The sequence below is a fragment of the Marmota monax genome, unplaced genomic scaffold (assembly GCF_021218885.2).
Source record: "Marmota monax isolate L192 unplaced genomic scaffold, Marmota_monax_Labrador192_F-V1.1 WCK01_AAM20220418_F8-fsc00045, whole genome shotgun sequence".
Classification (NCBI taxonomy): Eukaryota; Metazoa; Chordata; class Mammalia; order Rodentia; family Sciuridae; genus Marmota; species Marmota monax.
This window is the reverse complement of record NW_026692132.1, coordinates 42,020-67,224: the sequence shown is the minus strand read 5'-3', so window position 1 is coordinate 67,224 and position 25,205 is coordinate 42,020. Positions and strand designations below refer to the sequence as shown.

General features: G+C 36.0%; 2 pseudogenes; one reads left to right on the top strand and one right to left on the bottom strand.

Annotated features, from left to right (window-relative positions):
* Positions 1-1,401: 1,401 nt before the first annotated feature.
* On the bottom strand, positions 1,402-25,205 carry LOC124108550 (NXPE family member 1-like; annotated as a pseudogene).
* LOC124107289 (serine/threonine-protein phosphatase 4 regulatory subunit 3B-like) lies at positions 15,185-17,803 on the top strand (annotated as a pseudogene).

The window sequence follows — 25,205 nt, the reverse complement described above, 5'->3', positions numbered from 1 at the left end:
GAATCAAGAGAAGTAGACTAGCATGGATACCTCTGCTGTAACCAAGCCTGAAGGGACCTTCATAATGGTCTTCCAGGTCCTGGATATTGTCTTTACATGGAAATAGGCATGTCCCTATTTGGTAGCAGTGGCTGCGCCAAACCTGTAGGTACCTTGATGTTAGGCTTCCAAGCCCTAGCCTGCATCCTAAGATGGAAGCTGCCCCATATAAAGATGGTGCAGTGGCAGTGGAGATAAACCAAAATGGTGGTAGAGGTCTCCCAAGATGGAGGTAACCACTTTCAGAGATGGGGTTGAGAGGGTAGGCCATGCAGTGGTGTTGGGCAACTTGTTTAGATATGCAGAGCTGTGGCGTGCAGTGCTGAGGCAGGCTGCTGCCTCTAGGCCCTTTCCGTTGTCCCAAAGTAGAGACTAACACGTGAGGGGATCGGCTATGGAGGTGGCTGGAGTATCTCAAGATCAGGCCACCTTTTAAATTCTTCTATTTATGCTCTTTGTTTTATCCTAAGGAATTTGTCAAATAACTAGGAGTAGTTACTCTGTTTCTTTATGACATGTACTACAATTGATGGGTAGATAGAGCCAGTGAGAGACACTCATGTCTGTATCTGCCTTAGTAAGAAATGTTTCTTGTGTTTCACTAAGGAAGTGATGTTGCTGGTGATTTCTGGTAGATTAATTTTCTTAAGTTATGGGAATTATTTTCTCTTTCTGGTTATTAGTTTTCCCTCAATATCTGAGGAATTTTTGTTCAGTTCTTCCAAAATTTTTGTTTTAAATTCAACAAAGTATGGTGTAGAGGCCAAATATATCCATTACATTTTTTTTGGAGCCTGTGATATAAGAATGATTTTTCTGTTTTTTTTAAATTGGGGAAAAACCAAAAGAAAAATAATATTTCTTGATGTGTATAAATTACATAAAATCCAATATTCACTGTTCACTAATAAAGTTTTATTGAAACATAACACACTCATTTATTTACATGTTGTCTGTGGCTGCTTTTGCATTGTAGTGCATAGTAGAGCAGTTGTGACAGAGGCAGGATAGCCTGCAGATTCCAAAATATTTACAATCTATATAGAAAAATTTAGGTGACTATTTTAGAATGTATGACAAGCATATGTTTACTTTTTAAAAATCCTTTCTGTTAATTCAGCCAGGAGTAAAAAAAATCATGACCCAAACTTGCCTAAAGTGTAAAAATATTTATTATTACATGCAGAAAATCTCAAGGCCTGTCATAATCATTATTTATGTCTGATTTTCTTGGCTTAGCATCCTATCTCCCTTGTCATTGTCCTTAAGTATCTTTCTTGCCCAAATGATTTTTTAAAATTTGAGTTTCTTAGTCCCTAAAATGAATAAAACTTAGTTGACAATACACATGGCATTATTTGTGGAAGTTGGTTCCTAGTGAATTTGTATATTTATGCTTTAGCAAATGTAGCTTAAGAACATGTTAATCTGACTTCCAATCACAACATCAGGTGGGTGGAGATTATTGGAGGCGTATGCAATGGTCATGTCCCAGGCATCAATGACACCTACATTGAGATCTTTGAAAATGTCATTCAGGGTAAGATATTGAATGTAACCATGGAAGTCTCCAAACCTTTCTGTTTCTAAGTGCATCTCCCTGATATTTTCTGTCTTAACGATCACTTTAGTGTCTGGGCTTCTTAGGAATAGTCGTTCAATAGCTTTTCGAATACTAATGGCCCTGCGAATGAAAAGGTCAATAGGGAAAGGTCTGAAGTGTTGGCCAAGTGTAATGACAATGGCTGTGTTTTTGTCACCTGAAATCTGGTCAATTTCCTGAGGGATATAACCTGCATCTCTCACAGAGTGGAGCTGAGAAGTGATAAAAGGATAGATATGTTTTTTTCCATTGTATCTGAGTATGTCTTTCAGCATCCAGAAGCAAATATTTCTTAAAAAGTCCAGTTCCATGAAGATCAAAAAGTTTCAGGGCTGATAAAAAATAAACAGATCTTTAACTTGAAGGAAATTATTAATATATTTTTAAAAGAACATTCTATCACGTATAGTACCTATCTAGAATATTTTTGTTGGGAGCAAAATATTTTGTTTATTCCCTCCTTGGCAGAAGACTACCAGTTCACATATGTGAAAATTCAATCAAATTGTAAAGTTTTTATTGGAATTTAAAAGGGAAACAACCTGTCTTATGAGAGTATGAAAAAATATACTCCAAATTAAATGTCTGAAATACAGAATGCCTCATGAAGTCAAAAACCAAATAGCCCAAGTGAGAGAAAAGATAGAAAACCCGAACTTCCAAAAGAATATAAAATAATTACATACTTTTTGCAACTCTGGGTAAGTAGGAGATCCACTGACGCAACATTGAGTCTCCCAGGAGGTAAATGAGTTTTCCTTTCAAGCAGCCATTGATGTTATTTTTATCTAGTTGAATCTGGTCACAAAATGTTGTTATCCACCTTCCTTGTAAAGTGTATCCACCAGGGACAGGAATCGTCATTCCAATTTGGCATTTCTCTGAGCTCTTTTCTTGCTCTAGTAAAAGAGATCCTGTGGTGAGTGGTGTTATTAGCATATGTCATACACCCAGCCTCCTCTCTTGGTCCTTCCCTTTCCTGATCTCTTTCCCTCTCCCTATACTCTTGTCTTATGTGTCTTACTAGAGGTATTTTTTGATCACCAGCTTTGTTTTAGGCACAATTACTCATTTTGAGATTTTGAATTATTCTGACTCCTCCCTATTCATTTTCACCCACCTGTGGTCATGAGCTAAGTCTTGATGTGGTTTCCTGTCTTTACTATCCCTCGATTCTGTAGTAACTTAAGCCTGTTCTCTAACTGAATGATGTTACTGAACTGCCAGTTGGTATCCTTGTTATCCAACCAATTACCTTTGTTCCATGAATGAATGAATAATCTTAATTTTTCTATGTTTAAAAATAGCTTTAAAATATGTGCACATTATAAAAACTTCAAATTTAAAACACCTAGTTTGACTTAATGTTTTTTTAAATATACTTTACTAAAAGTAACATGCAGCATCCAACACAAACCAATATTGTAGCCTGTTACATTGGAACCACAAGATCTACCATGGTCTGCCTCCCAGGTATCCCATGTGGCAGAGCAACAACTCTTTGCTATGGCATAACAAAGGTCATCAGGTGTCTGACATGTTTTCTTGCCATTCTCTATGCTGTTTCCCCACTGCCCAGCCAGTGTCTCATATTTTAAGTTTCATTTTTTCTCCCTCCCTCCCTCCCTCCCTCCCTCCTTCCCTCCTTCCTTCTTTCCTTTCTTTCTTTTCCAGAGCCTCATGCATGCCAAGTAAGCACTCTACCACGGACCTATACGTCCAGTAGTTATATTGTAGGTTTTGTTAAATTAGCATTTCTGTACTAATACCACTTACTAGATTAGATAGGAAATAAGATTGAATGCTGTAAGAATGGCCAAAAAAAAAAAAAGAATGACCAAAATAATGTCTTAAAATTGGAAATGTATTTGTTCCTCATAAACAGTTCCAGAGTGACTGGGTCAAGGTTAATGTGATGTTATATGATGTGAGGAACACTAGTCTCTTTTGTCTCGTTGTTCTACCCATTGCTAACTAATGGCTTCAATTTATCAGTCTAACATGGCTTGCTCTTTCTCAGATTTTGTCTGCAGTTCAGCTACTAGCAAGGAGACAAATGGAAGAGGTGGTAACATTGTGCTTTTAAAGGTACTCTCTAGAAGTGTACCAGATCACTTCTATCCATACTCCTTGAAAATGTGAGTCATGTCTGTAAGTAGCCACATGGAAAGTTACCACAGGTCTAGCTAAAATAATGGTTTCTTTTACTAATGAGTGATAGGGAATGAATATCAGGGGATTACCAGCAGCCTATTCTTTTCCTTCCTTATTTAGTCCCTCAGGCCTTGAAGTCTCTGGTTGCCTATGTCCACAGAATAGTACTTCATTACATGTACATGTACAGTACAGTTGGCCCTCTTTATTTATGGGTCATGTATCTATATATTCAACCAACCATGAATGGAAAATATTCAGAAAATATTTTTTTTCTGTATTGAATATGTAAAGACTTTTTTGGTCATTCTTCCCTAAACAATACAACATAATAACTATTTCCATAGCATTTACATTTTATGAAGTATTGTAAATTATCTAGAGAAAATGTAAAGTATATGGGAGTATATGGGTAGGTTATATGCAAATACCATGCCATTTTATATAAAAGACTCGAAATCCTTCACTTCCCAACCTCAAGAACTGTGGAAAATAAATTTCTGTCCACTTAAAAAATAAAAGAATAAATAATAATGAATTTGAGCATCTGCGGACTGTAGATTTGTCGAAGTTGGATTCTGAAGCCAATCCCCCAGAGAAACCAGGGAAAATAAGCATTTGTAACCTGTGGACTTAATGGCAAAGTGGAGCTGTTGACTCAATTGGAAAATGTACCTGGATAACCACTTAAATCTTGGCTATTCAGCTTGTTTACAGGAGTTTTTATAATCCTGTGATTTGGTTGGAATGTCAGTGTGACATGATTGGGCTTCTAGGAGGCTTGCTAGCATTGTAGCCTAGATGGTCAAATACTATAACTCTAAAAACTTGAAATCAGCAGTTACTAAATATTCCCCATTCCAGTAGTTACTGGCATATGTGAGAAGATGGTATTTAAGCATATTATTGAAAAGCATACCTTATATAATATTTATGCATCAGTGTATTGATTTTCTTATGATTGCTATTACGTTTTAATTGAGTTATAGAATAGGCTTGATAGTTTAAACATGTGGTTAATAATTTAGAATTGCATCATCTTTTTCATTGGCTTAGAGATTGTGGTAGGGTGACAATGGCACCCAAAAGAGATTTTCCGGATGTGACTGGAAAAATAATCCTGGATTACCTGGGGGAGGGATTCCAGTCTAACATCATTAGTCTTCCATAGTGGAAGAGGGAGGCAGAAGGCGAACCAGAAAGATGGTGGTATGGCTCTGGAGGTAGAGGATTGGCTACAAGGAAGGAGGGCAGCCTTTAGAAGATGAAAAGGTACAACAGATTCTTTCCTAGAATTTTCAAAATGGAACACAGGTCTACTCTATGAGACTGATGTTGGGCTTTGGAAGAATAACGCTAAGATAATATGTTGTTCTTATTGAAAGACACTTTGTTATAGCAACAATAAGAAACTAATGCAGAGGAAACTGACATCTTTCCAATATGAAGTCATCCCATCCAGAGAGAGTATGTTTTCTTCTACATATAAATTTTATTTAAATTCCTTCGTAACATTTTAAATTACTTTTCTATAGGTAATAATTGTTTTTTCAGATGTAAATTTGCTTTTTAAAACACAAGAAGGATCATATCACTGCCCTCCATAGTTGGTCTCTGTGGATTTCTTTAGCCTTTTAAATAAACACTAAAATGCTCAGCAGCAGAGCACTTGAGAACCTCCATGATTTAATATATTTCTCTTTTTCTAGCTCCATCCTTTGCTACATTCCATTATATGCTTATCCTACTGGACTGTTCAATAAGGTCCACGATAATTTGGCTCATCAATAGAGTTATCAGATTAAAAGATTTTTCAGATTTAAAAAATGTCAGGAAGAATGCTAAATTAGAACTGTTTCTGGTAAGGAATACTGTTAGAGTGTATGCCATGCAATAGTTTTCCTTTATCTCAATGTATGTATGCATAGGCAATTAGAAATTACTTAAATTTAACTGATTCCCTGCATTATTTTTACTTAAATCTGGCAACTCTACCCATGACATTTATGTGGTTTCTCTGACTACATATTTCTCTGATAACCCTTCAGGGCTCAGTCAAATGTTAACTTAAATTTAAGTCCTTTGGCATTTTGCTGTCATCATGCAGTTGGTAGATTAAATGTTTTTTTAGATCACAAGCTTACTGAGCATTTAATTTATACAGTTTCCATAATTCCTCATATCTGTTAGACCCTCAATAAACATTTGCTGAATAGAAGAATAAATATTACAAGAAAACATGAATAACCAAGGTTACCAGTGTTATTGGTAAACTCAGGTATTATACAGTTATTTTAAAGCTAAGGTAGTATAAATATTTTTCTTTCATATGTATCATTGATTTGTATTTTTCATTAAAACATTTAAAAAGTTGGAAAGTCCATATAAAATTGTTAAATGCATCAAGTAAAGATTGGAGGTTATGCTAGCATAGTTTAGGAAATCAAAAGCACAATATTCCTACTCTGAAGCCATGGGTATCCATCAAAGACATTTGCATAGCACCTCAGACTCTGGGGGATGAATGTAGGATACTTTATTTTCTTCTTTAGGAAAAACCAAGTTGAAATCTGTTATAAACAGAATTTGAAATAATTTTCTTAAATTGATTTCTCCCTATAAAGTCTGGTATGATTGAGATCACCCAGACATGCTAGGGATATTGCTCCAGAAAACTATAATTAATAGAGTTAATACTGATTAATTTTCCCCTGCATAAGAGACATACCAGACAGCACCCACCACAGAATAGACTTACTGTTACAATGGGAGACATCAATATATTTAAGGTCTTTCATCATTTCAACTCCCACTTTGGATCTTAAAAAACAAAACAAAACAAAACAAAACCCCAATAAATTAGCCTGTTGTATGTCCACTTGCCATAGACAATATGAATCACCTGCTTATAAGTGAAGGATAATTTTTAATTTTATATAACTGAAAACTATTATTTTTGTTTTAAAGTTTAGACATATTGAGTATTGCAAATGAATTAGGATTTTGGAAGACTTTCTTTTTTTATGCTGGGGATTTAACCTAGGGCCTCATGTAAACTGGGCAATCCCCTTTCTAAGGAGCCACATTCCCAACCCATAGAAGCCTTTCAACCCTACTAAGAGTATCTGAAGTCCAGGACAACTCTACTCATCTGCTGCATGCAAACATTGTATCCTAGAATATTATATTCAAGTCTGTGAGGTTTCTATCTGTTTCTCCTTTACATATTCTAGTTAATATACTATTTTTCTGTGAGCTTCTAATTGTCCAGCTTGTGTCAGTTTTATCCCCCTAAGTTCTTCAACACAACTGCCAAAACACTCTTTCCAATTGCAAATGTAACTGCATTATTGTTTAAAGCCCTTGATTATCTCCTGGAATCCTTATCATTGCACATAGACCTCTTGTCACAGATCCCCTGCTTCCCTCCTTAGCCATGTTTCCTGTTATGTTCATCTTCAATCTTTTCTACATACTTTATTTCTGAATATTTTAAGATTCATGCATTTGTCTGTATCCACTGCTGAGTCCTTAATGTCTGTCAGAATGGCTGACAAATGTCAGAATGGCAAAAAGCAGTGTTCAGTCTGAAACATAAATGGGTGTATACAGCATGTCTTTTCTCCAGTTATTGAAAGACTGTATAACTCTTCCTGCTTTGATACCCCTTATTACCTCTACCTTCTCTTGGATTCATTTTGTTTCAAGTGTGTGTGTGTAAATGGAGGCAGGTAAGAAGGTTAAGAAGGTTTAAGAGGATAATTGGGGCTCAGGTGCCAGATTCGACAGAATTAAGAGGTATACTATTCTCTGTTATGAATGTCTTTCAGGTCCAATCCCATAAAGGGAAAGGTGTCTTCATCTTAACTGAGATTTAGGCATAAGAATAGTTAGTGGAGAGGAAGATATTTGATGAGTTACACCATTGAGAAAATGGAAGGAAGAGACATTCAACTATATTTTTACTTTTGCAGAAGTGAGTCATGGACAAATGATCAGTAGCCCAAACTCAAATAACTGACTGGGATTCTGAAATGTGTTATTTTTTCCATGTTTGTTGCTTACTCTTACATTTTCTAAGCATATTTTTTGAAAGCTTGACTTTGAAAACTGTTAAGAAAGAGATTGCTCTACTCTAGTATTTCAGTGTCATACAGGTAAAATAAGTTTCCATAGGTAAAGGGATACATTTTGGCATAATGGAAAGTGAAAAGAAGTAGACAGAGTCTTACAGAAAGTTAGCAAATGAACTCTGTGAGTGATATGTGTCTGAGGTTTGGCTTACAGTTCTGAGATTTGTGATAACAGTTTCATTTTGCAAAGATATCCTCAAAGTGGTGCATGAAGAAACTCTGATGGTTCATTCTAAGGAATGAAGTATTTTTCATCTCAGTGGAGAACAAGGAGACGAGGAAGTGAGCATCTGTTTGTGAGAGGGGGAGAAAGGCATGGTGTGGCTACAGCCAAGATTGATAGGGGAGAGTTGTGCAACAAGGTTAGAGGGGGATATTCAACCAGGGCTTCCAGGAACAGATAGGTCACAACATAGAGAGGTAGAAGGACTCCTCTCTCCTAAGCAATGTACACTGAAATGTCTCTGATCGTGAGATCAACTGGAGATGACTTATAAGAGTTGGCTTTTTAGAAAGATTGCTCAGGGTGCAGTGTTGAGTGGGTGCAAGGAGGGTATGATTGATGATGTGAGGGAGACCAAGCTGGAAGCCATTATGGTCAAGTAGCTGAGATAATGATGGTGGTCTCAACTTGAAAAGCTGCACTGGACATAAGGAGAAATGGATGAATGCAAAAGACACTTAAATGGCAGAATCTGTGGAATATGATATGGGAGGTGAAGGAGCATGATGTTATCATATATTCATGAAGGAATCTTTTTCAATCGAACATCTATCTATTCTGCAGAAAGGTTTTCTACTGAAGGTGGAAATTTATTCATTAAATTTATTAAAATATATTGCTGAATATAATAATCCTGGTTCTTACAAGAAGGCATATATGTTATGGAGTTCTATATAATGCTGCTCCCTTTTATTGAACAAGTTAAGGAAAATGATAGGTATTATGTGCACTTGTGAACTTTGAGCCCTCTGAAGATACCAAACGTCTGATCAGAACCTCCAACAGAGGAGGTCTCTGAGAGGATAAGTGGGCGATGTAGCTCTGCCTGGGGGAACCTCTCATTGTATTTAAAAGTGTACTTACTTATGGAAAAGGCTTTTTTCCTTGACTGAAAGGTAAGAAATTCTTCGGTTCATTGTGCACACATGGGTCAGGGCCTCACAGGGCATGTGTTGAGGCTTCGTGCAGTAGAAGGCTTCCTGGTCTCTCCCATACAGGTAGGTGCATAGTTCAGAGCTAGAGTTTAGGGTCAGGCCACATTCAGTAATGACCTGGGAGGTGCCATTAACAAATTTACCTTTGAAAATAATTTTATCATAGCCTTGGTTCCTTGCCCTCCAGAGAGCCGGCACCCCTTCACTGGGGTGGATGAGCAGGAGAGACAGAGAGACCTGGCCCTCCCAGAACAGAGTGAATCTGACAAGGTAGGTGCCATTGTTGAAGTCTGTCACCTTTCCTGAGGCGCCTGCCTTCAAGGCTGGGGAGGACATCCTGGCCCTGAGGAAGTCCCCTCCATATTCCTTCCTGCGTCCCAGGTGGTCCCTGGCCTCTAGCAGAATATCCAGCTGGTCCCCCCTGCAGTATGTGTCCCTAGGGTTAAGGATGGTGACTGTGCTCTGGGTGGCACTGGTGGTGGTGTTCACATGGATGAAGGGTCTGGGTGGGATCAGCTGGTGTATTTTCTGTAGGATTTCCTTTATTCTGAGTTCAGTTTCTGTTGGTGATTTTACCAGGCTCATTGGTATTTCAGGACATGATTCCTTGGAGATGTTGCAGTGATATAAACTGATGGGCACATTTATAGCAGACCAAAGCTGAAATGACAACAAACAGCATACTATTCAATGAATCTGTTCCCAGTAATGTTTATTTTTAACAAATTTGAGTTCACCTATTATCATCCATATTATTTAAATGTTCTGATAATTTTTCATAAAATTAAACCATTTACATTTTTACCTAAATATTTTAAAGAATGCCTGAGTAATTATAAATAAACATATTCAGTCTTAGATATGTAGCTAAAACAATACATACAAGTAAAAATTCTTGCTGGGAGAAAATCTTTACCACATACACCTCAGAGCATTAATCTCCAAGATATATGAAGAACTCAAAAAATAACACCAAAAACAAAGTACACAATTATAAATGGGCTAAGGATCTGAACAGACACTTCATAGAAGAACAGTCGATTAGCAAATATATGAAAAAAATGTTCAGCATCTCTAGAAATTAAGGAAATGCAAATTAAAACTACATTGAGATTCCATCTCACTCCAGTCACAATGGCAATTATCAAGAATACAAGCAACAACAAATATTTGCGAGGATGTGGTGAAAAAGCTATACTCATATATTGTTGGTAGGACTGCAAATTGGTGCAACCACTTTGGAAAGCAGTATGGAAATTCATAGAAAACATGGAATGGATTACCATTTACCCCAGTTTTCCCACTCCTCAGTTTATATCCAAAGCACTTAAAATCAGCATACGACAGTGATGCAGCCACATCAATATTTATAGCAATTCAATTCCCAGTAGCTAAACTATGGAACCAGCCTAGGTGCCCTTCAACAGATGAATAGATAAAGAAAATTCAGTACATATACCCAATGGAATATTACTTAGCCTTAAAAAGGAATAAAATCATGACATTTGCCAGTAAATGGATGGAGCTGGAGAATATTGTATTAAGCGAAATAAGCCAATCCCAAAGACCCAAGGCCAAATGTTCTGTCTGATATGCAGGTCCTAATTCACAATAAGTGGAGCAGGTAAGGAAGAATATAAGTACTTTGGATTAAATAGAGGGAGGTAAATGGAGAGGAGGGGGATGGGTGGAGGAAGGATAGTAGAATGAATCAGACATTTCGCTATGTGCATATATGATAACACGACTGATGTAATTCTACATCATGTACAACCAGAAGAAAGAGAAGTCATACTCCATTTATGTATGATGTGTCAAAATGCATTCTGTAATGTATAACTAATTGGAAAAAATAAAAAAATTAATGCTGATTCTTCTTTTCACATATACTGTACCTTTAATAGCTCATTTCTGTTAGTTCTATTCAATCCATTCATTCATTCACTCACTCCTTTTAGTTATACATGACAGTGGAATATATTTTGACATATTATACATACATGGAGTATAACTTCCCATTCTTGTGTTTGTATATGATGTGGAGTTACACTGGTGGTGTATTCATATATGAACACACAGAAGTAATGTCCGATTCATTCTACTGTCTCTCCAATAGTTCTATCTTAATATATTTTTACCCATGTATAACAAACTTTCCCACTACAGTTTATCATGACTAATTTATCTCCAGGATAATTTATCTCCCTGACTATAGTTTCCTCAAGGGTGAAGATGTTCTTCGGGCTTTATGAGGACAGTCCTTCTATCTCTGCTTTTTTAAAGTTGTAGCTACGTCAATTGTTCTAAAGCAAAACTCCACTCACGTCTGCCTCTGCCTTAATCCCCTTTAATGTCTTCTCATGACTCTTGGAATAAAGTCCAATCTTAACATGGCTTTATGCTCTGGCCTGTCTTTTGCAGCCTGGTTCTTCCACTTCCTCCTATGTTCTCTGTTTTAACAAGATGAACTGCTTTTCTGTTTTAGGAGATGACCTTCCTTTCTTATACTTCTTGCTTTTTACTAATACTGTCTCCTCTTCCTGCATTGGTGGCTACCTTCTTCTTTTCCCAAACCTCCTAAACATCTTTAACTTTTCATTTAGGAATCACCTAGAGGTGCTCAAATTTAGTGGTTTCTGAATATTGTTGATAATCTGAAGCAAATGTCACACTTTTTTTTCTTTCAAAACATGGATTCTCAGGCTGCAGTGCAGGTCAACTGAACCATTGTCAATAAATTGCAATCCTGGAGGATGTGTTTTTCAAACATTTCACAGACATCCTGTGTTCAGATAAGATTGAGAACACTGGTTATAGATCAGTGATTGTCAACTGCCTCACATGTAAGAACATGTAGATTTCAAATCTAAGCAGTACAAAAAATCCTTGCCTGACTCCTCTGTGGCCCACCCTCAATCAGTAAAAACCCTGGTGGTTGGTAACACAGTGCCATAGTAAACCAAAAGAGACTGGAAACCAAGAAATGAGATGTAACTAAAATATCGATGAAGGGAACCTAAGTTCAATCTTTGAGAAAATTTAGCAAATTGAGAAACCTTTGGCTAAGCCAAGCAAGAAATAGAGACACAAATATATAAAATGTAAAAAAAGCATACTTTCATATGTATTTGTATTTTATGAAAGCATAAAATAAAACCTTAGTACACACACTATGAGATAGAGAAGTAGGATAGAAAATAACTATACAGGGCTGGGGATGTGGCTCAAGTGGTAGCTCGCTTGCCTGGCATGCGTGCGGCCCGGGTTCGATCCTCAGCACCACGTACAAACAAAGATGTTGTGTCCGCCGAGAACTAAAAAATAAATATTAAAAAATTCTCTCTCTCTCTTTAAAAAAAGAAAATAACTATACAGCATATAAAATGCTAATAACAATATAATCATGATTAAAATATTTTTCTATTTAGCACACCTCCTAAAGTCACAGGCTGAGGAATTTTTATTTGAGAGTACAAATATTTTTAACTTGTATAATGAGAAACACTTTATACTAAAATTGATAAATGCAGTAAAGGGAGTAAAAGTTTTCACTCATGCACATGGTCTTCAAATTCTCTCTCCATGAGTATGTATGTGTGTGATATATATATATATATATATATATATATATATATATATATATATATATATATATATCGTTAGTTAGTTTAGAGGTGTGTGTGTGTGTGTGTGTATGTATGTGTATTTGTGAATTTGTCATGATTGCTTATGAACTGATTCAGGATTATAAAGATGGGCTCAGGAGAAAAATTGTTCTGTATAAAAATTGTTCTGTATAGTTTATACATATACTTGTTATAATCCAATAAAACTTAATGGATTAAGACAACTCTTGTGATTTTTCATTGTTTTCAACTTATTTGATGGGAATTGCACTGTCCATCAGCATCAGACTCACAAAGGTAGAAGATAACTTCTCAGTGAGGTGACAATAATGTTAGAGAGGTCAAAGTAGATTCCAGACTTATCACTTTATACTTCAGTTACTGACATTAGGGCTACTCCTACTCTCCCTTGCTCTAACAGGAGCTGGAAAGTGATCATGACACTTCAAGATTCCACAGTAGAGGTCCTGTTGCTGAGTGATTATTATAAACTAGCCAAACAACAGAGAATCTCACCCCACACGATCTAACCCCACTTGAGCCTAAATATAGCTACAATTCATAGAAGTGGGAAAAGAAAATCACCAACACAAAAACCATGCTTCAAGGAGGAATGACCAGAGGGGAATTTCATATCCTCCCTTGACATCTAAACATATTTCGAAAACAGAGATAAATCCTAGAATTTGAGAAAACCCTACACATGTAAGAAGCTGTATAAAACAGAAAGTGGAATCCATCTTCAATGATGTGTAAGTCCAGGGCCTCTGAAAAGATGAGGAAACAGGCAAACAAGTCTCCCCTCAAAATCTGGAACCCTCCAACATAGGGTCCCACAGATACAGAAGTAGATGACATTCCAGAGAAGATCATAAAAAACTGATTAGTAAAATGTTAGATGAACTTGAAGAAAGTCTAAGGAATGAATTAGGAGAGCAAGTTCAAGGAGATGAAAGACTACTCAAAGAAATAGAAATATTGAAACTAAACTAGTCAGAACTCCTGGCAATGAAAGACACAATCATATTAAAAATTCACTTTAAAGCATCACCTACAGATTAGATTGCATAGAAAATAGAACTTCAGCCCTTGAAGTCAGAACTCTAGGCCATGAAGGCAGGAAACATGAATTTGAATACATGGAATACAATAAAGAGAAAAATATTAGAGCATGAATGGAATATATAGGAACTCTGGAACAACATTAAGAAACCCAATCTGACAATCATTTGGATAGAAGAGACCGTGGAGATATAAGGTAAAGAACATTTCAATGAGATAGTTACAGAAAAGTATTTCCATATCAGAAATGAGATAGACATCCACACACCAGAGCCAAAGAGGGCACCTATAAGACCTAACCAGAAGAGATATTCTCTAAGACATAATCAAAATGCATAACATAAAATAAGGAAAGAAGAATAAAAACTTCAAGAGAGAGACATCAGGTCACATTTAAAGGCAAACCAATAAGGCTCACTTCTGATTTCTCAATCCAGACACTAATAACAAGGAGGAGCTAGAATGAGATATTCCAAGCTCCAAAAGAAAACCACTGCCTTCCAAGTTTATTATACTCAGCAAAGCTCAGTTTCAATTTTGAGTGGGAAATAAAAAACCTCCCAAGACAAAAATAGAGAAAAGAAATTCATGACCACCAAGCCAGTACTCTAAATGATACTCAAAGATAAATTTCACACAGAGGAACTAAAAAACAAATCCCAAAGCTCCAAATAGAGGCAGATCAATAAAAGAGTAATCTGTGGGGACAAGTGCATGAAGTACTGCATACATGGCATACATTAAGGGCGTCTGAGTGGCAGGCCACTCCCTTTGTGCAGGTGGCTTACCCCTTAGGCACAGCCCTGGGCCGTTAGGCCATGTGTTGCAAGTCCCTGTGTTTGCTCCAGGGCCCACTCCAACTGGTTGCTGCAAGGGCAGTTAGCAGACATTGTATTGGTGGCTGCCTGTAATCTGCTTAGCTACTGCCTGATTATATACACATGGGAACTGTGCAATAAAATCAGACTTGATTAGCGACTCCCCAGCCACGCTTTCCTCTACCCTATTCCATGGACCTCCTCACTAGAGGAGAGAGAGCCCTCGCAGTAATCTATACAAGAATGAAGACAATATCAAATATAACAAAAAGTAAAATTGGCAGGAAGCCACAAATACATTCATACTAACACTGAATGTTAATGGTCTTGATTTACCAATGAAAGACCCAGGTTAGAAGAGAAAGGCAGAAGGAATCGGGTTACGAGATGGCAGATCTGTAGTAGTTACCACAGCAGCTGGAGAGCAGCGAGCTCTGGGGGGCAATGGGACGGTGTGTGTGTGTGTGTATGTGTGTGTGTGTGTGTCTGTGTGTATAGGTGTGCAGGGCTGAAGTAAGAGATAACAGGACTCCGAGTGGAAGGGTCTCAGTGGCTCTTGTCAACCCTTTTCGTGGCTGAACCTCTGGAGCCATGGCCTCTCCAGAGGTACAGCCACCACCACCGCCACTACTGTCTCTGAAGAGTGAGGGTCTCAGAAGAGGTGAGCGAGGAGGCGGTGGGCGGAGCAGTGGGGACAGCAGCCACCATGTTGGATTCACAGAGTGAAGGTTTATACCCTGAAGGAAGACCAGCAAAAGGACAACCGAGGCACCCGCCACATCTCTTCCACTTACATGGAGGAGCTCAAAAGGATGTCGCTGCTGGTTCGTGCAGAGTCCACTGGATCACTACTCTTAGAATCAAAGATAAATCCGAACACTGTATATCAGAAACAACAGGATAAGTTAATTGTTTGGTCAGAAGCTGACAACTATGATCTGGCTCTAAGTTTTCAGGAAAAACCTGGCTGTGATGAGATCTGGGAAGAAATTTGTCAGGTTCAAGGTAAGGACCCATCAGTAGAAGTCACGCAGGACCTCATTGATGAATCAGAAGAAGAACAATTTGAAGAAATGCCTGAAACCAGTCATCTGATTGACCTGCCCACGTGTGAACTCAACAAACTTGAAGAGTGCTGACTTGGTTACCTCAGTTCTCTCCTCACCTATCTGTAGGGAAGAGCTGGTTCTGGCCTCGGAAAATGAAGGCTGTATTAAAAAAAACTACTGCAGCTATTTCAAGCTTGTGAGAACCTAGAAAACACTGAAGGCTTATATCATTTATATGAAATTATTAGAGGAATCTTATTCCTAAATAAGGCAACTCTTTTTGGCGTGATGTTTTCTGATGAGTGTGTCGTGGATGTTGTGGCATGCCTTGAATATGATCCTGCTTTGGCTCAGCCAAAAAGACATAGAGAATTCTTGACCAAAACTGCAACGTTTAAAGAAGTTATACCAATTACAGACTCTGAAGTAAGGCAAAAAATACATCAGATTTACAGGATACAGTATATTCAGGACATCATTTTGCATACACCATCTGTTTTTGAAGAGAATTTTCTTTCTACTTTCATATCTTTTATTTTCTTCAACAAAGTTGAGATAGTCAGCATGTTGCAGGAAGGTGAGAAGTTTTTGCACAATTAACAGATGAGGCTACAGATGATAATAAAAGGTGAGAATTGGTTAATTTTTTCAAGGAATTTTGTGCATTTTCTCAAACATTACAACCTCAAAACAGGGCTGCATTTTTCAAAACTTTGGCAAAATTGGGAATTCTTCCTGCTCTTGACATTGTAATGGGCATGGATGATTTGCATGTTAGATCAGCTGCTGCAGAAATATTTTCTTATCTAGTAGAGTTTAGTCCATCTATAGTCTGAGAATTTGTAATGCAAGAAGCCCAGCAAAGTGATGATGATATTCTTCTTATTAATGTAGTAATTGAACAGATGATCTGTGATACTGATCCTGAGTTAAGAGGTGCAGTTCAGATAATGGGACTTCTTTGTACTCTAATTGATCCAGAGAACAAGCTAGCTCCACCACTTTTAACTAATCCTTCAGAAGACAAATGTGAAAAAGATAGAATAGTTGGATCTAACAAAGACAACACAGTTTGCCCTGATAATTAACAAACAGCACAGCAACTTGCCTTAATTTCAGAGTTACTTACATTTTGTGTGGAACATCATGCAAACCATATTAAAAACTACATCATGAACAAGGACTTGCTAAGAAGAGTCTTCATCTTGATGAATTCAAAGCACACTTTCCTGGCCTTGTGTGCTCTTCGCTTTACGAGATGGATAATTGGCCTTAAAGATGAATGTTACAATTGTACATCACCAAGGGAAATCTTTTTGAGCCAGTTATAAAGGCTCTTCTAGATAATGGACCTCTGTACAATCTGTTGAATTCAGCTGTTATTGAGTTGTTTGAATTTATAAGAGTAGAAGATATCACATATAGTTGAAAACTTTTATAAAGCACTTGAATCGATTGAATATGTTCACACATTCAAAAACTTGCAGACTAAATGTGAACAAGACAAAGACAGACAAAATCAGAAACTGAACAGTGTGCCATCTATATTGTGTAGTAACAGATTTTGCAGAGATTCGAAAGCCTTGGAAGAGGATGAAGATATGTGACTTAATGAAGATGAGGAGGATGAAGGAAAAGCAGTTGTGGCACCAGTTGAAAAATCTAAGCCAGAGATGATTTTCCAGATAGTTATGAAAAATTTATGGAGACAAAAAAGCAAAAGAAAGTGAAGATAAGGGAAACTGTCCCAAAAGCGCATCTTCTGGTGGCTTCAAATTTACTTTCTCCCACTCTGCCGGTGCTGCTAATGGAACAAACAGTACAAACAGTAAATCTGTAGTGGCTCAGACAAGACCAGCAAGTTCTAATGGGTCTTCTTCCAAAACTACAAACTTGACTATGTCAGTAACAGCCACCTAGGGAAGTTTGGTTGGATTAGTGGATTATCCAGATGATAAAGAGGAAGATGAAGAAGAAAAATCATCCCCCAGGAAAAGACCTCGTCTTGGCTCATAAAATATTTACTGGGGGACTCCCAACGTGTGGTCTTCTTACTAAAATGCTGCAACTGTTCAATGATTGGAAAAATCTGAATTAGAAAGCTTTCTCATTTGAACTTATAAATATACAAGGAGTAGCAGAAGATCCTCAGTATATCATCTAGGAGAGTTTAACTCTGTAAAAAACAAAAAACAAAAACAAACAAAAAACCCAGGATTCCCAGGAACTTGAATGCTTGCTAGTAATTAAGGGGTTTCCCTTTTCAGGCTGTAAAAAAGGAAAAAAAAATTTAAGTAAAAAAAAAAAGGCTAGTTACCAGAATCTGGATTATAGTTTCTCAGCAAGGAAAGTCTCAGGTTTGAGGGAAGGAAAAGGTTGGTAAAATAATGCAGGGTTGCTCTGGGGGGTATCCAGTCTAGAAAAACATTACAACGCTTCAGTTGCAAACCCAATAACATTACTTGTATAATGGTCCTGGCCATTTTGTTGTTTTAATCAGTTGCCTCTTAAAAAAATTATGGAAAACAAATAGAACTATAAAAAAAAAAGAAGAAGTAGTCAAGATTTTGGGACAATTTCTTTGAAGACTTCACAGAAATTCAACCTTTTGAGTAGTTGGAGGGAAATACACCCTGTATTACAGCACCCATTATATTTTCTACACCAAGAATTTTCAGTATGTATTTTGACAAAAATAAGCTGCATTCAAAATGGATAGTTTTGTTAATATAATTTTAAAATCAGCACTTTTGAGATGATAGCAGCCAAGAAAACAGTTTGTTAGTGTTCCATAATGATCCTCTTCAGAATCTTGGGAATGGACAGAACAGAATGTTTTTCATCGACCTACCAGTATAATCCTTTGTAGAAGATAAATTCTGAAGTCCCTTTTTGCTTTGTTAGTAAAAAGTGTTTATCGTCAGAGCTGCAGGCAAGTATTAAAGCATAATTTATAAAACTAATTTAAAAAAACAGTGCTGAATTATAGTATTTAATATCTAGAAGCCATTTTGATCCAAGGAGTTAAATGTCAAGTCACATGCAGTACAGGAGACTTTTCCACAAGCAGGCAAGGGTGTATGTAATACAAACACTGCTTTTTTAAAAGACTAAAAGCACATTCAATGTATGTAAAGGAATTTAAAATAACAAATTGAGGCAAACAATTACAATGTTTTATTTTTAGAATAGCAGTTAACTGTAAGTATTTTAATGTTAGTTTGCTCATCTATGTTCTGAGATCATGCTGAGATGAGAAAAATGTCCCCAAACTGCAATTTAATGCATTGGGAAAACATAATCTAAAAATAGTAATTCCAGCTACAGTCTTTAGATCACCTTTGTAATGTATTAATGGGTCTATTTTTTCCTTGAATAGCTTAAACTGAAGCAGTTTCCTCTGTTTTGAAGGTTTTGTAGTTAATTTTAATTTTGGCTATTGTTTGGAAAAGATGGGCTGTCTGTAGATATGAAGTATAGTTTTTCCATAAAACAGATGTTTATTTTGTATTAAAAATACCACTGTACTTGTTTTACATCATTTATATACATGTGGTGATATTAATGCTGAACTGTAAAATTCAGGAATTAAAATGTAACCTTGTTTTAAAAAAAAGAAAGAATGACACAGGTTAGAAGAATGGATCAAAACACAAGATCCAACTGTATGCTGCTTATAAGATTCGTCTTATAGGCAAAGACACTCACAGGCTGAAGGCAAAAGGATGGAAAAAATATTCCATGCAGACAGACCCTAAAAACAAGCAGGAGTAGATGTTCTTAAAGGATATTTCAGCAAAAACTGATAAGAGAAGACAAGGAAGTTTGTTACATCGTCTTAAAGGGAACAATCTAATAAGAAGATATAATGATAGTAAATATTTATGCCCTAAATGTTAACACACCTAATTTCATAAAAAATACTTCATGACATTAAATCTCAGATACCAACACAATAATATTAGGTGATTTTAACACATCATTATCACCAATAGGTCATCACAACATAAAATCAATAAAGATGTTTCCAACCTAAATGATACTATAAATCAAGTGGATCTAAAAGACATCTACAGAATACTTTACCCCAAAACAGCTAAATTTAACTTTTCAGAAATTCATAGAACTATTTCCAAAATAGACTGTATTCTAGGTCACAAAGTAAATCTTAGCAAATATAAAAAAAATCGATATTACCCCTCTGCATCCTATCAGATCATAATGGAATGAAACTAGATAGAAATCAAAAGGAAGAAAAGTAACAAACAATATAAGCACATGGATATTGAACAATACTCTTTTTTCCTGATTTTTTATTGGTACATAATTTTTACATAAAAGGATTCATTTTGACATTAATGCATGGGATATAATTTGCTCCAAATTAGTAACCAGTACTTACCCTTGCCCTCCCCACTCCTCCCTCCCCACTCCTCCTCCTTGTTAATATTAGTGTCTTGTGGATATACATAATGATGAGTTTCACTGTAGTATATTCATATATGTACATTGGAAAGTTAGTTTAGTTTTATTCCTCTGTTTTTTACTTATCCCATTTCTTTACCCACTCTCCCAATCCCCTACTTCTCCCCTGACCTTATTTTGACAGAATCCTCCCCATGATTTATTTTCTGTCTCTCTCTTATGCACCCCTGCCGCCTTTTAGAGTAGCTTCTGCGTATCAGAGGAAACATTCCACCTTTGACTTTCTGGGTCTGAGTTGTTTCACTTAGTATTATAGTCTCCAGTTTATTCATTTACCAGCATAACAGAATTTCATTCTTTTTTATGGTTGAATATTACTCTATTGTGTATATATACCACAGTTGCTTTAACCATTCATCCATAGAAGGACACCTGAGTTGGTTCCATAGTCTGGCTATTGTGAATGGTACTAAAATACTAATGTGGCTTCCTTCTTATAGTATGCTGACTTTAGATCTTTAATATAGTGAGAAGTGGGATAGCCTGGTTATATGCTTTTAAATGAAGAATGGATCAAAGAAGAGACAAGAGAAGAAGTCAATAAATTTTTAGAAATGAATGAGACAAGAGATAAAACATATCAAAATGTCTGAGACAGTACAAAAGCATTTCTAAGATGAAATTTTTTACTGTAGTGCCTACATTGAAAAATAAAATAAATAAGCTGAAGCACCACCTCAAGGCCTTAGAAGAAGAATTAACTCCAAACTCAGTAGAAGACAGAAAATAATTAAGATGAAAGCTGAAATTAATGAAATTGAAAATTAAAAAAAATACCCAGGATCAATGCAACTAAGAGCTAATTCTTTGAAGAGATAAATAAGGTTGATAAACCCTTAGCCTAAGTAGGGAAAAGAATGGCAGAAAAGACCCAAATCAATAAAATTAGAGGTGAAAAGGAGATATCACCATAGACCGCTCTGGAATCCAGAGGATATCAGAATTAACACCCACCATTCATAGCCTGTGGTAGTGGAAACTGGAGACCAGGGGAACCACTAGAGACCCTTCACTAGAACACCTCAGAGAGTGGTGTCAGCCAGAATAATTCTACACCACAGATTACCTGTGGAAAATCCACAACCAGAGTTCCTGCACTCACAGTGAACTATCAGGATCTTCACTACTGTGAAAAGATCCAGGAAAGGGGATCAGGTACAAGGTGATCCCCACAGCAAACACAGGGGCTCTTTAGAGCCTGCATTCTGAACTACTGCACACAATAGACACAGACAACTTATAATACTGTAAGTATCCTGAGCTGACAAACCAGAAGCTGCTGGTGGGAGTTTCATAGCAACTAAGGAGTTGGCTCCTGTGCCCCTGCAACTCAGGAGAGATCCACAGCCAAAGACTAATGGACATATGCTAAATGTCCAAACTCCAGTGAAATTTAAACCAAGATTCCACAAAAATTTTCTTCATCTTTACATGGTATACCATAAAAACTCTAATGTCAACTTGGATCATATAAATAACTCATTAACTCAGTGAAGATTTTAATTACTTTTAATCACAGATGAGATAGTTTGCAGTTGAAGTTGAATCAAGTTAATCATTGGCCACTTAAAAAATGCCAGTACAATCCTGAGGAGTAAAACAGGATCCAGAGTCCCTACAACATAACAGTTACAATTCTAGTATACAATTAAAAATTACTCAGCATAGAAGAAAACTGGAAACATATAATATTTCTCAAAGGATGAGACGATTGATGGAAACAAACACTGAAAAAAGATGTTAGAATGATCAGACAAGGGGGTTGGAACAGGTATTATAACCATGCTAAATGAGGTAATGAAGGGAAAGATAAGAAATATCAGCAAGATGGAAGAACCATTTTAAAAGAAATGAATTTTACAACAGAACAAAACAATATCTAAATCAAAAATATATCTTTTAGTTTACTATTTATACTACTTCCTTTCTAATGTTTTTTGCTAGATAAAGTTTGTTTCTTTATTTTGTTCTGATGTTCTAGATATTTACTAATTTTAGAGTGTTTGATTTATAAGTTTCTGAAATAGGCATAATAAATTATTTACTATGGCCGTGACATATCAAATTTAGCATGTAACTCTAATGTTTTCATTTTTGAATGTGGGTATTTAGCTAGGTTCATCCTAATGTATGGTGATTTTTTTTGGTAAATTTTTCCTTGTATAGCATAACATTTTATTATTATTTGTGTTTTTTCTTAAATCTATTTTTTACATATTAACATTAATATTTTTAGCTAAAATTCACTGAAGTAAAATATTTAAGGAATGCAAAGAAAGGAATATGAGGCAGGAATTTTAAAAGGAGACAAATGACCTCTGATAAAAATCACTAATTTTTTTGAACATGGTAGTAATAGGAGATTATTTATTCTGAATCCTTCTAAAGAACCTTTTAAATAAGACTGAACTTTAATCAACTATACATGACAGCAAAATGCTTTTTGACTCACTGTACACAAATGGGGCACAATTTTTCACCTCTCTGGTTGTATATGAAGTAAGGTCACACCATTTGTGCAATCATACATGCACCTAGGGTAATGATGTCTGTCTCATTCCACTATATTTCCCACCCCCATGCCCCCTCTATTCTCCCCTTTGCCCTTAGAACAAATTAAAAAAGAAAAGAAAAGAAGGATGTTTTCATATAAACACAGAAAAACCTGTCTCCAGTAAGAACTGCACTAAAAACATATGCTAAAGAGAATTCTTCTGGGGGAAGGCAAAATATCCCAGATGAAAAACATGGAAATTGAGGAAGAAAAGAATAACAGTAAATAGTATAAATATATGGGTAAAAAATTAAAAGTACATTCTGGTGACTAGTATAGCCCCACCATATTTTCCACCCTTCAGGTTTTTATGATATATATTTTAATTCCTCTTATTATGAACCTATCTTGTCTTTATATATAACAATTTTCTTGCTAAGAATCTGTAACTGTGTCTTATTTGTGTCCATTCTTAAAATTTAGACCTTTTAATTGGAGTGTTTTAAACTCTTTAAATACAAATGTCAATGAGTTTGGGTCTAATTCTGTTGTAATTGTCACTTGTCCCTGTTTATCCCATTCCCATTTTGCTTCTCTGCTTCTCCATTCCTTCCCTGTTTTTGAATTGTTGGTTAATACTCCATTTTACCTCTTTGACTTACTAGTTGTATATCTTAATTTTTTAAATAGTTGCTCTAGGTGTTACAACATGCATCTTTCTTTAAATAAAATTAATCTCATGGAAAATGCAAAAAAAAATCAGACTGAACTTTAAACAATGAGAATGACTGGAAAGTTTAATATAAATATTTGTGGTAAGAACTAAATATCTATTAGCTTACAGGAATAATTCTAATTGATGCTTACAAGGAATAAAATACATACACAATGGTTGTGTACTCTGAGAAAATAGATGCAATACTACCATAAAGATGGTTGGATAGTAGAGAGCGAGGTGAAAAGTAGTATTAATTTATTAATTGCTTTATAATAGTAACGGGAGTAAATCACTTAGCACAAATTTGTTATAAAACACTCAACAAAAAGAAATTTACATATTCCACCCATAAGCTATTCTCTAGTGCAAAAACTAATAATTTACTTAAAGTGTAACAGTAGAGGCTTTGCCACCAAATCAGACATGAGACAAATAAACTTCCCATGTTCTATTACAGTTTAATGTTGGACTGGAGGTATTTGCTAATGTGACTGGACAAGGGAAAGCAAATAAGTTGTTGGAATTGGAAAGGACGAGGTAAAATAGTCTTTCTTTTCAGATGCATGGGATATTTTTATGGAAAACCCCAAAGTAGAAATGGAAGAATGGCTATAGACAATAGAAGGACTGAGCAAAAAGGCAGGTAATACATTTAATGTATAAAAATTGTAGCTTTCACATGTGCAGACAAAACCAGAGAGAGGGTCAAATGGAACAGACGATCTGGTATATGGTTGCCAAATGACAGCAAGATATTCAGTTATACATTTTTACATGTGTCCAATATTTACATGAAGAAAACTCAAGAAACCAAATTGAACAACTGGAAGGGGAACTACTTTGTTAGACTGAAGCTATTGTTTCTTGTAAAGTTAATTTATATATTCAATGAAATAGAAATACCCTGAATATTTTCTGGACCAGGCAGGTCAATTAGAATATTTACTTGAAAGGATAAATAAGAAAGAATAACCAGAAAAATATGGGAAAAAAGATATCAAGGGTGGTGTGTTAGCCCTATTAGATATTAAAGTTTTCTTCTAAAATTTCTCTTAAGTATATAGAGTAGAATTGAGATATGGATAAAAAGGCAGTGGAAGAGAATAGAGAATGAAAATAGATCTTATCATAGAAATTTAGTATGATATAAAGGCTGCACTCAAAATCAGTGGGATGTAGATGGAATTTTACTAAGAGGAATAGAATAACTTGATAGCCATAAGGAAAAGCAAAACTAGGCAAATATCACATACAGTTTCACAGCAAATATCAAGTGAATCAGATGTATAAAAACAAACAATAAAATTATACAAAACAAAAATATAAGAAAGCATGGGTAGACTCCCTATATAAGCTTGTAGTGGAAAATCTTCTGAATAAATTTACCAGAAACAACAAGGGAAACTGTATTACTAAAATATAACTTTTGCACGAAAAGTAAATCATAGACAAAATTAAAAAAATAGCAAACTGGAACTATATATTCAAGAAACTTATGCACTCAATTGGTACAAGTACTCAGTGACATGGAAGGTTGTGACCTTCTCAAGGGACATTTATGGCATGTAGAAGGTAGAATCCGATTAGATTGGATTGAGGATGAGTGAGAAATAAGAAAATGGTGACAATGTCCCTCTGAAATGGGGCAGAGAAGGAGAGAAGAGAGCAGAGTTGGAGTGGGAGGGAAGGGGAAGGACTGATTTACAGGTTCTGAGTTGATGGAGGTCACAGGTGGAGGTTTCAAACCAAAGAGAAAATTGTTCATACCTTTGTGGAGTTTTGAGAAATTATAGAAGTTATCCAGGCGATGACTAAAAGAGATATCAACACCAGCAGCATTTTCTGAAGCACTGCATTTGAGGACAT